Source organism: Callospermophilus lateralis, chromosome Y, assembly GCF_048772815.1.
Source record: "Callospermophilus lateralis isolate mCalLat2 chromosome Y, mCalLat2.hap1, whole genome shotgun sequence".
NCBI lineage: Eukaryota > Metazoa > Chordata > Mammalia > Rodentia > Sciuridae > Callospermophilus > Callospermophilus lateralis.
The window spans coordinates 10,555,492-10,567,732 of NC_135326.1; the positions used below are offsets into that span (position 1 = coordinate 10,555,492).

Consider the following 12,241-nt stretch of genomic DNA (forward strand, 5'->3'; position numbering starts at 1 on the left):
CAGCAGTGGCAGTGGCTGTGGCGGTGATGGCGGCCACTAGGGCAACAATCCCAGCAATGATGAGGGCAATATCACTCCTTGTCCAGTGCAGGATCTCACTCAGAAGAGTCTTCCTCTGCATGTCCCATGAACTCCTCCACTCCTTGGACTGGTTCACTGGAAGCCAGGCTGTGGGGGGCATCTGAGGATCAATACACATTTAGCTTTCAGAGCAGGTGTAGACAGGTTGGGAGCCAGCAGGATGCATTTTCTGCATAAGGGATCTCTGCATGAGTGATATTTACACCATCAGAGGCAGTGGTTATGAGCATGGCAAGGGTGGTGTGACATAAGCTTGTGCATAGTGGGTATGGGTATACTTAGGCCTGAAGGCATATGTTGGATTTAGGGCCCTTTATCGACCCATTCATGCAGCCTGCTGATGCCTATTTGAAGGGTCTAGTGGCCAGCAATATTGGTGTGATGCGAGATTGATTTCCTGCATAGTGGTTGATGACAGATTGTCCCAGGTAGCAGTTACTCCATAGCCCACATGGTATTTGGGCACATAGGTTACATTCCAGGGAGCTGTGCCCACCCAGGCACTTAGGTATTGATCTTCCCAAGAGAAATTTCTCTTACCAAGGTGATTAGGTGTGGCTGCCACACATGGATTCCATGGGGTGCTGTCATTATCAGAGGGGGCTTTCTAAAAAGTGTTGTTGGGCATGTTGGCAGCCAGGGTTTCTGGCACTTGCCATGGGGCGGTGTCTATGGCTATTGGTACTGTTAACTACCAACTGTCAGTGAGAGACAGCCAGCATAGGACTTGTTATATTGATCTACAAATGTTTCATTAGCAAGAACAAAACAGAGAGGAACGTCCTGTGCTGCAGTCTGGCTGAGCACGAAATCATGAGCCACTCACAGCTTTGTAGATTCAAACAGCAATTCTTCATTCCTGATCTCACACCAGCCCTCTACAAACACATTCTGGGGAAATCCACGTTCTCTGCCCAAATCCACACCTCCACTGGGCTTCTGTCTCCCAAAAATACTGTCTGAATCCCGTGAGAACTCAAGAGGAACTCACGCAGCAGGATACGCCCTATTCCCAGCAGGAATAACCTTCCTAAACCGGGAACGCCCTAAACTCGGATTGTCCTAAAACGAGAACGCCCTAAACCCGGATCCACCCTGGTCCTAGAGCAAGGTGACCTTACATGCAATGTCCCTGCAAAATGTCCTATTTCCACGAGTCCTTCCACTAAGCAACATGGGGTATGCTGGCAAGGAAATTGTCATACCTACTTGGCTAATGGCTCCCAGCATCCCCCTCTTCTGATTAATTAAACAACAAGTAATGTGGCTTAAGGACCGTGCCTGGTAGGTTGTCCAATTCAACATATGGTTCTTACCCGTCATCGGAAAACTGACCTTTAGGCGTCAGCCTCCTGTCTTAGGTTGATACCACTGCAACTGGATCATACCCGTCACTGACTACCGGTCCAGCATACAGCCATACTTGTGGATAGGTCTATGCACCAGTGGGGGGTGAGGTTCTTTGCCTCACCTCTGTTGGCCCCCAAATTTGGCCTTGATGCCAGTGGGGGAGTGAGGTTAATGTGGCTTAAGGACCGTGCCTGGTAGGTTGTCCAATTCAACATATGGTTCCTACCCGTCATTGGAAAACTGACCTTTAGGCGTCAGCCTCCTGTCTTAGGTTGACACCACTGCAATTGGATCATACCCGTCACTGACTACCGGTCCAGTATATAGCCATTGGCCCCCAAATTTTAGACCACCACTAGCAGAAGGGAGGAGGATACAAAAATGCCATGACACCAAGCCAATTGACGGCTCCTTTGGAAAAATTACATCACTGGTGACCCCATCAGCAAAGATATGCCAGCACTACCACAATTAACATGGGGTGCGCTGGCAAGGAAATAAAAATTGCATCACTGGTGACACCATCAGCAAAGATATGCCAGCATTACCACAATTCGCCGCACCAAACGATCGTTACATAGTCCAGGCAAGTTCTGCAAGCAGTTCAAAGTGGAGGAATCTATCAATATGTCCATCTCCTCCCAAAGTCCGTTTCCTCCCAAAGTAAGTTGACTCCTTGATTGAGCATTACTTGTTGAGTTATATTCATTGATGCATCAGTTTATACAGTTTACTGTGATAGCTATCACAGAAGCTGTAGTTTGGTTTTATCTTTGTCTTCACTGGCACTGGGATGAAGATAGGAATTCTGGCAATGATGCTAAAGAGACATTATCCTGAAAAGAATTATTAAATATAATGAAAAGCAAAGGTGAAAGTAAACAAACATATCTGTTAACTTCCTTTAAAAACAATGCTTAACAGATATTTACCTGATTTAAATTAGTAAACAAACAGATCTGTTAACCACCTTCAAAAACAATCCTTAACAGCTGTTTACCTAATTTAAATTAAGCCATTTAAATCACGTGAATAAAAAAAATAATAATTTGGATCCATTTTTCATGAGCGCTCCTCATATATAAAATATGGACATATGCACACACAGACATACAACACAAAACACAAGAGTACAACACATAAGACAATAATAAAGACCTTGTAGCTTTACCTAGGTGAAATCTCCATTGAAATGTTTAAAAACACCACAGTCAAAAAATAAAACTGATCAGAAAAACATTAACCTAGGTTTGTATGAGCTCAAAAATAAAAATAGAACCTTATGATGTGGAAAAATGCAATAATAAAATAGATATTGAAAAAAGCATCCTGGTTAATCACTGTCGCAGATGTAAGAATAGCCAAGCTGGAGCTCTGGATATCAGCTGTTATGGATTTGAGTCAAATCATCTTCTTTTCGATCTGTAGAAATTGTTTTAGTTAATCTCTCTGGAATCCAAATCGGCTGCTGTTCTCCCTGGGGAAACACACAAACAGAGCCCCGACTCCAGACAATCACTGGGTCAGGACCTTTCCATTGACCTGCTAAAATATCTTTCCAAAGTACTTTAGGCTTATGTACATTTTTTGGATACATATGCCTTTCCACAGCACTAAGCCCTGATGAATCCAAATTTTAAAAGTTTAGAGTAAAAAGTGTTATTTTAAGTTTATCTTTGGGGGATATATACCCCCTTCCAATTCCCTCTTTTTGCTTTAATAAGTACGTTTTAATAGTTTGATGAGCTCTTTCAAGTATGCCTTGTCCCTGTGGATTGTATGGGATTCCTGTTATATGAGTAATACCAAATGATGAGCAAAATTCTTTAAAAGAGGTAGAGGTATAGCCAGGACCATTATCGGTTTTTAACTGTTTAGGAACGCCCACAGTGGCAAAATTTTGTAAGCAATGAGCTATAACATCTTTAGTTTTTTTCTCCAGCATGAAGGGAGCCCATCAAAAATTCGGAAGAAGTATCAACTGTAACATGTAAATATTTTAATTTTCCAAATTCTGGCAAGTGTGTGACGTCCATCTGCCAAATATGGTTAGGTATCAGTCCTCTAGGATTGACTCCAAGATTAACTTGTGGTAAAAAGGTCACACAATTTTGACATTGTTTTATTATATGTCTGGCTTGTTCCTTAGTTATTTTAAAACGCTTTTGTAAAGTATTAGCATTAACATGGAATCTTTTATGAAAATTCGTAGCTTCTTCTAGTGTAGAGAAAATATGTATGTCATGTGTAGTTTTATCTGCTAAATCATTGCCCAAACTAAGGGCTGCAGGCAATCCTGTATGTGCCCTAATATGTCCTATAAAGAATGGATCTTTTCCATCCCAGATTAGACTTTGTATAGTGGAAAACAAAGAGAAAACAGTAGAAGAAGGGGAAATCCTACCAGCATCTTCAAGAGATACTATAGCATTAACTACATACTGACTATCAGAAAATAAGTTAAATATAGAATCTTTAAACATCAAAAAGGCTTGTAAAATTGCATTAAGCTCTACCTTTTGAGCTGATTGTTTGGGTACTAAAAATGTAAAAGTTTGATCAGGGGTAACTACAGCTGTTCTACCATTATTTGACCCATCAGTGAATATATTTGGAGCATTCATGATAGGGTTTTTTTTTTGTCATTTTTGGAAAAACTACAGGATGCTTAGACCAAAAATACAACAAAGGATTAGATGGTAAGTGATTATCAAATGTAACATTAGATTTACACATGATTATTGCCCAAGTATTTAACTCATTAGCTAACTCCTCAATTTGATCCATAGTATATGGAGTAATAATTTTATTGGGAGAAATTCCAAATACTCCCTTCGCTGCTTTTATTCCTTTGAGTATTAATTGTCCTACAGCCTCAGGATACCTAGTAAGAATAGTGTTAGGAGAATAAGATAAATGTATCCACAATAATGGACCTTCTTGCCAAAACACTCCTGTAGGAGTACTTGAAGATGATGTTCCCGTAAACTGGGAGCCCAGGGTGAGGTGGGCCGCTGGTGGTGAAGACTGTGTCTTCCTGAGGACGACTGCATTCTGAACACAGCTTTGATGATGTGGCCATAGGAGATTAAGAGAAAGACCACAGGAAACAGCATGATGCCCACATCCAGGACAAGGACAGTGCCCTCAATAGCCACCATGCTGACACAGGCCACACGGATCAGGATAGGCATCTCACACAGGAAGTGATCCTTCTTCTTGTGTAACCACAGGATCACTGACACATGACCAAGGAATTGACTGCACCACAGCCTGGAAATCATGATCACGGTGTAGGGCAGGGGCTTCCAGATAGCCACTAACCTGTCATAGGCCATGACACTCGGCAGCAGTCCCTCCACTCCACCCAGGCCCAGGAACAGAAAGAGCTGTACTGTGCCCCTGCAGAGCTGATGGTCTTGTTGTGGACACATAGGTTGTGCAGCAGCTGGGGATGGAGCTCGGGTGAAGCTGAGGTCCAGGAAGGATGAAGGGGGTAAGCAGTACACGGGCGTGTGGAGGTGTGCCCAGCTGCGACACCAGGATGATGGAGTGTGGCCCAGCAGGGTCAGCAGGTGTGCTACCAGGAGGACCACAAAGAGGACCCTCTTCATTTGGGGAAATTGGAGAATCCCAGGAGGATAAAGAGGCCCTGGGAGCTGCCATTGGTCCCATCGATCTCTATGGCCCCTGAGGAGAGGTGTCAACAGCAGAAGCGGCAAGGGCTGCTGGAGTGTGGGCTCCTAGCCAGGCTTAAAGCAGCACCGTGAGGACTTGTTTACTGACTCACATAACCTCTATCTGTGCTGTGCAGGCTCTGCTGGGGTTATTATTATTATTCCCTAGTTATAGAAAGGAAACGGAGACACTTGTGTGAAGTGAATGTCCCACGTGGGGGGGCAGAGCTGGTCTGCACCCAGGAAATGTGGCTGCCATCTTCACCCTTATCCACCCTCGATTCATTGTTACTGCAGAACAGAAGGACACACACCAGAACACATTGGGCCTCACCCCCATTCAGAAAATGAGGTGTGGCTCCAGGAGTAGGCGTCACCCAGTGGGGTCGAGTTACACCCACCTGTTCCTTTGGAATTCTACTCTTTGCCCTTTTGGGATAGAATGTTCCATGGAACCTCCCCTGGTGTGTCCCCTTCCCTTGCTCTGTCCTTGATCCTCACACAGCACATGAGATGGGCGTGGCCTTCCAGGATGTCAACCTACTGGCAGCAGACATCAGGAAGACTCCACCCCCTGAATCTTGACCCTATCCTCACTTGAGTGGCTTCTCCCCAATAAAATGGGGCTCCAGGCCTGCTCTCTCTCTTTCTTGTCTGCCTTGTCTCCTTTGGGGGAGCTGGGTGAGGGAGCCATCACAGAACAAAGAAAAAGACATTTCTCTGTCTCTGTGTGATAATGTCATGCAGCCCAGTTCACCTGGAGTGACCCTGACTGGTTTAGTCCTATGTCGGGACAAGTGGTGTCCTGTACTTGAACTTCAGTGTAAATTTTAGAAATTTAGTGAGTTTGGAATTTCTCTCCAGAAGTTAAGTGCTCTTAGGATTTCAGAGTGTTGTGGATTGAATTGTAGAAAGTAAGTGAATTAGAAGAAGTTGTGATGTTAGACTCATAAGATCTGGGAATTTTTCATCTGTAGAAAGATAAACATAAACTATTTTTGCCATTCTAGAAACCATAAGTAAATACAAAGAGTTATGAAGGTGATTCATGGGATATGTTGCTAAGGTCGGTGCTCTCCTATGGGAAAATTGTTTTTCTGAAAAGTTTTGATTGTTTTTGTGTATTTTTTTAAATTTTAAAGTATTAGGTAAAGTGTTAGGATGGCCCTAGGCCTGAGCCTAAGCAACTCCACTTTAAAAACTTCAGTTTAACCTGCAGTTTCACCAGACACATCCACAGATCCCTCCAGTAAGGCCTCAAACAAGTTCCTTCCCCTCACCCTGGTACAGAGAGTGAAGCCTCTGGCAGGCTGTCCTTGCCTGATAAGAGGGAAAGGGAGAAGATCAGGGTGGAGACCACCAGGCCACAAGTTTCTGACCTCGGGGTAAATGACATCACTGAGAAATCCAGTGGTGGCTGGTAGGGATTCAAAAGCCCCCAAATTTAGTATAAATGATAGAGCTGATGAACAGGGATTCAGCCAGCTGAAACAGGATGCAGTAGAGCTGGAGAGCCTGCTGAGGACCTGACATCCCACCACTTGTCATCTTTCCTGATTCTCTGCATGATCCTCACCACTCTCAAACTCTACCGCCTCATGTGGACCTTGGTGAGAGCCCCAACTCCTCCCTATGACCCCCTCCTCAACCGGTCATCTGCTCCACGCTCCACGCTAGGGAAAGCCTACCTTGGTTCCAGACCTGATCACCGAGGTCTGAGTGAGTGTGCATCTTCTGGACTCAAAGCCTAGGACTTAAGACCTTTGAACTTAGCATGCAGAGGGAATGTCTGTCACTAGCCTGTCCTGATTAAGTGTTTTGCAGTGCTTAGAATGCATCTAGAATTGTTAGCTGCCACAGCCCGGCTGGCTGGGCAAAATACCGGGGGGGGGGGGGTGGGGGGGTGGGGGGGGTGACGAATAACTTGTGTATGTTGATGCAGCAGGAATGAGAGCCGTTTATTGTAGAATAAGAGCAGTATTTATACATTTTACACAGCTTATCTAATTAGCATAAAATAGATACAGCGGTCAACCAATTAGAAATCTCCACACTTAATGGCTTGCTTTTGTTACTTTACAAACCACTCCCTCTGGCATTTGGCCAGGCGCCATCCATACTTGTTTACAGACTCTAACAGTTAGCTGTGGATTGATTATGTCTATTGCAGTGCCCAGCATTAAGGATTGTTTTCTTGATTAAGAACCTATAGAGTGAAACTGTATGGTGTAACTTGAGTGAATAAAGCACTGGAAGGGGCAGAAGCCCGTAGACATTCTTTATTTCTCCTCTCGACTGCATACATCACAATATTGCCCCGTTGCATCATAAAGATTTCTTGGAATCTATATTCTAGGAGTCAATGTTTGGAGGTTAAGAGGAAAAAGGAAACATTTTTCTTTTTTTTTTTTAATTTTATTTTTTTATTGGTTATTCAAAACATTACAAAGATTGCAGAATCACATCGAGGAAACATTTTTCATGGGGCGACTTGATACAGGGGATTTTCTGCTGGTAGAGAGGCAAATTGTGTTTTTCTGCTATTTTCTCAAATGTGCTCAAACAATTTGTACTGAGACTCTTCCCTGCACTCTTGTCCCATTGGGGTCGGAACAGCTTTAATTAACTCAGCTGCAGGGCACAGGACCAGCCCCTGCTCCCTAAAAGGTCTTAACTAGCACCACCCAGCTGTCCTTTTGACCCTTAAGCAACCTGGTCTGGGGGCCAAAGGCAGACTGCATTAGGGTTGGACAGTAATGCTGGCCTCTGCCTTTAAATCACTGTTTTAAAGTGCCCACGCTCTGGAAAGGGAAAATGTAAAAAAGATGGGAGAACACGAGGGCCGAGGGGAAGACACAGGGAAACAGCCCATTAAGGAGTAGAGAGCTGACACCTAACCTTGGGACCCAGGCAGCTGCTGCAGCCACAGCCAGTTCCCAGCTGTTCCATCACCATGGTAACCATGGGAGCCTGGGGGGGGCGGAGCCTGGCTTCCTCATCAGGCCTTTCCCATTTTCCAGGGCTTCCCATTCGTCCTTCCTCTGTCACCCAGGCAGGGTTTCTGGTCCCGCCTCCCAGCCACTAACCTGTCCTTCCTGCTTCACTGTTGTCTGCCACTGGAGCTGCAAGGAGCCTGCATTTTTAAGAATGTGCACCTGAAATACTTTCAGGCAAAATCTGACTCCACAGGCTTCTCTGTTGCTGCCCTAAGCCTGACTCGCTCTGAAGCTAAATAACTTTGTGTGTGTGTGTGTGTGTGTGTGTGTGTGTGTGTGTGTGTCAACAGCTTCCTTTACAACCCTTCCTTTTGCTCTTCAGGGTAATATAACTAAGTAATGTTCCGTTGAGGAGAGGTCACAAACATAGGCTTCTTATAATTTTGGAGTCTATGGGAATGCGTTTTGCACCCCACACACACAAAAGCCAGCATCTGAGATCTTTTCTCGCAATGTTTCTGTGATGACCAAGAAATCCTTCTTCTCGTTCCTGACTACATAATTACAATAAACAAATGTATACACAGGGATTTCTTTTAGCCACATCACGTGACGTCCCAAATAGAATGAGTGCACACTAGTCCAAAGTAAAATAAATGGATCCAAACACAGGATTTAATGAGGCTTATCTTAAAATTCCACGGTTGTAAGATACTAAGTTAAACTTTTATTATGAATGTATATCTTTCCAGTTATTTGGATCATCCATAGTCCTTAATTCATGAAATAATTAACATATATGTCTTATTTTTTAATAGATTTTTATTTTCTTCTAATCATTTTTTCTTCAACAGAAAACACATAAGTTATATTTCTTATATATGCTCTTATGCTCTGCATTTTATGGTACAGATATTTAAGATAAATGTGTTTGATTTTAAAATATCTATTTCAAGAGATACAACCATCAAGTAATCTCTAATTCTCAAATTTTGTACAAATTTTTATAAGATGATAAATAGATACGATTCTGTCAACACAAATGTCCAACAGCTTTAACTGTATTTTCATTGAGAAACTTCTTATTAAGGTACAATAATTTGCTTAGATTCTAAGATTTATAAAAAATGTTCCAAAGTATACACAAAGAAGGATTTTTTGAGAAGGAAAAGAAGATGTTTCTACAGAGAGGAAACACACATGTTTGCTAGTATGATTATCCAGTTCTAAGTAAAAGAAATAAAAGGATGTCTACTAGGAGGTCCTAAGAAGAAAGAAATCATCTTTGGGTAAATAAAAAGGTCTTTATATTCTAAATTTTCATAATGAAAGGGTTTTTCTAAATAAGGATATGTTTATATCATTATGTAGACAGATGACATGGAAAGTTAAAACATTTGAAAAACAGATTTCTGTATAACTGGACTGATTATATATATTTGGACTAATCAATTGTAGGATTTTTTAGGCTACTTCCCTGATTTTATTATGCTGATGTAAGCTAAGGTTTTTCTCCACATTCTGACATGACAGAGCTCATTAAAATATTAAACTTATACCTAAAGTTTGTGCTGTTTGACCAAGAACCAGTTTATAATGAATCAAATTTATACAACCTTAATCAAACAGTGTTTTAAAATGCTGACTTATATTCCAATTTTGACACTTCTAATTGGAGAGTAAATTTGACTGATTCAAAGATATCAGTAATTGCAATGATTGGTGCTGATTCTTGCATATCATTTCTGTTTATTGGATGTTTGTAGGATTTGAGAAAACATTATATTCAAAATGTTCTCCACATTATAGCCATATGTGAGTTTTGAGCAATAAAACTTACAAACATTGTTAGAAATTCATTTGTATTATATACATTCTGTAACTGGACCTATAGTCGGTGAAACACTGTAAGACTTGTATACTATTCCCTACATTGGGAAGTAATTTTAATCATAATTTTAAAAGGACCATTAAGAGACACCAATTTAAAGAATAATATTCTAAAACATAAAGATATTCTGTGTAAAGAATAATAGTAAAGAGGAGACACAGGTGTAGCAAGGCCCACAGGGACCTTGGAGACCTTCTTACCAGGTCCTTATTGTCGTCCCTTGATTGAAGCTGTGACATCCCAGTTTTGTGCGAGTGGCAGCCTCAAACCTATGTGTGTCTGATGTTGAACGGTGGAGCCACCATGGGGTGAATAGGGAGCCCCAGTCAGGGCACCTCTCTGCTCAGATGAGGGGTGACTCATGTTGGGGTCCTGGTGTGGCCCTGTCTCTGGTTCACAGGGAAGCAGGATGCTAAAATGTTATTTAAATTCCACACATCCATAAGACAATTTTGTACAGACCTGAGCAGTTTATTTATATCATAGATGGTTTTTAGTCCCCACACTGTTGGTATAAAATAATATTTTCAGTTCCTACACAATGCTTAATGGACTTGCAGCTAAGTCCCGGGGAAAGGGGCAGACCTTTTATCTGTATCACACAGAACAGACTTTCTGAGTCCATCTGCTCAGGGCCTCAACGTCTCCTTGTTTCTCAGGTTGTAGAAGATGGAGTTGAGCATTGGGTGAGGGTGGTGTGGAAGACAGGCAGAACCTTGTTCCCTGCTGAAGACCAGAAGGATCATGGCTGTGGGTGAGAGCAAAGGGTGCTGAGTGGAAGGTCACCACAGTGAGGCGGTGCTGCAGAGGGAGAAGACATTCTTCTTCCCTGTCCCAAGGCCATAAAACAGAGAGCAAGAAGTACTTGACCACAGAAAAAAGGGATTCCAATGAATGCAAACATAAGGAGATGTCACGCAGATCAGTGAGGGACAGCCAACACACCAGGAAATAGAGAGCTGTGTGGAGGAGGACATCCAGGAGGGTGAGAAGAATCATGGACAGGTTGTCAATTAGAGCCATTAGGAAGATGAGAGCAATGCAAATGTAGAGAAAAGACTAAATCCATTTTTATATCTTTATTATTTGGGGTTGGGGATTGAGCCTGGGGTGCACAACCACTGAGCAACATCCCCAGACCTTTGATTTTTTATTTTGACACAGATCTTGCTAAGTTCCATAGGGCCTTACTAAGTTGAGGCTGTCTAGGTTTGTGATCCCTCTTCCTCAGCCTGCTTTGCCACTGGAATTATGCCTGTGTGACACTGTGCCCAACAAGACTGGTATTATACCCCTCTTCCTTAGTTTTTTTTTCCTTTCCTTTTTTTTTTTTTTTGAATGGGGGGTGTCCTGTGAATTGAACTCAGGGGCCCTCAACCACTGAGTCACCTCCACAGCTATAGTTTGTACTTTATTAGAGACCGGGTCTCACTGAGTTGTTTACTGTCTCACTATGTCTGAGGCTGGCTTTGAGCTCACAGTCCTCCTGCCTCAGCCTCCTGAGCCATTGGAATGAAGACATGAGCCATTGCACCTGGATTTGTTTTGTTTTAAAACTATTTTATTTCTTTCAGTTACATATACATGACTATAGAATGCATTCATGCACTTTGATATATCATACATAAATGGAATATCATCTCTCATTTTTCTGAGTGTGCATGTTGCAGAATCATATTGGACATGCAGTCACCTATGTATGACAGTATCCTAAACACAGAGAAATCCAGCTTGGGTTTTCTGGCTTACTCCACCCAAGGATTAATCATGGGGAGAAAAGCTGAGTTGGATTTAAAATTCAGTGCTGTAAAAGAAGCTTAAGAAAAAACAGGACAAGCTGCAAACACGAGGATACACTTGGAGAGCTGCATCTGCTGATGTGGACAGTAGTGGGTCCACAAACACAGCAGCGGCAAACTCACCACCTAAGCTAGGGGAGTGCTAAGTGCTAGAGCGCCTGCCTAGCATGCACAAGGCAGGATTGGGTCCATGACACCAGGAAAATAAAAGAAATACACTTCATTAATAATAGGGCAAAGTATATTTTGAGAAGGTGCCTCTCCAAACAATAAATACAAACTACAAGATTTTATAATGCTCTTTAACTTGCCTATGTACAACAAAACACATGAGACTTAGAAAAGAATGTGTGACACAGTGGTGGTCCCAGAGTCATCAGCAGGCCAAGAGGCATCAAGGAAAAGGAAGATATCAGCTGCAGGGCACACAAGGGCACATGCCTATGGTCCCAGCTGTAGGAGGCTGAGGCAGGGTGACCCCAAGTTCAAGGCCAGCCTCACTCTCTA

At 42.6% G+C, this 12,241-nt stretch overlaps 1 protein-coding gene across 2 annotated transcripts in view; it reads right to left on the reverse strand.

Moving 5' to 3' along the window:
* LOC143639744 (uncharacterized) overlaps positions 1 to 12,241 on the reverse strand; it is a 51,423-nt gene that overhangs the window by 24,265 nt on the left and 14,917 nt on the right. The window contains exon 5 of one of the 2 annotated variants that reach the window (XM_077107784.1): positions 8,669 to 10,683. The exons of the other annotated variant lie outside the window; for it this stretch is intronic. The gene's annotated coding sequence lies outside the window, so the exon portion shown is untranslated. Of the gene's footprint in view, positions 1 to 8,668; positions 10,684 to 12,241 lie in introns of those variants that run through there. 2 annotated transcript variants of the gene reach the window in all.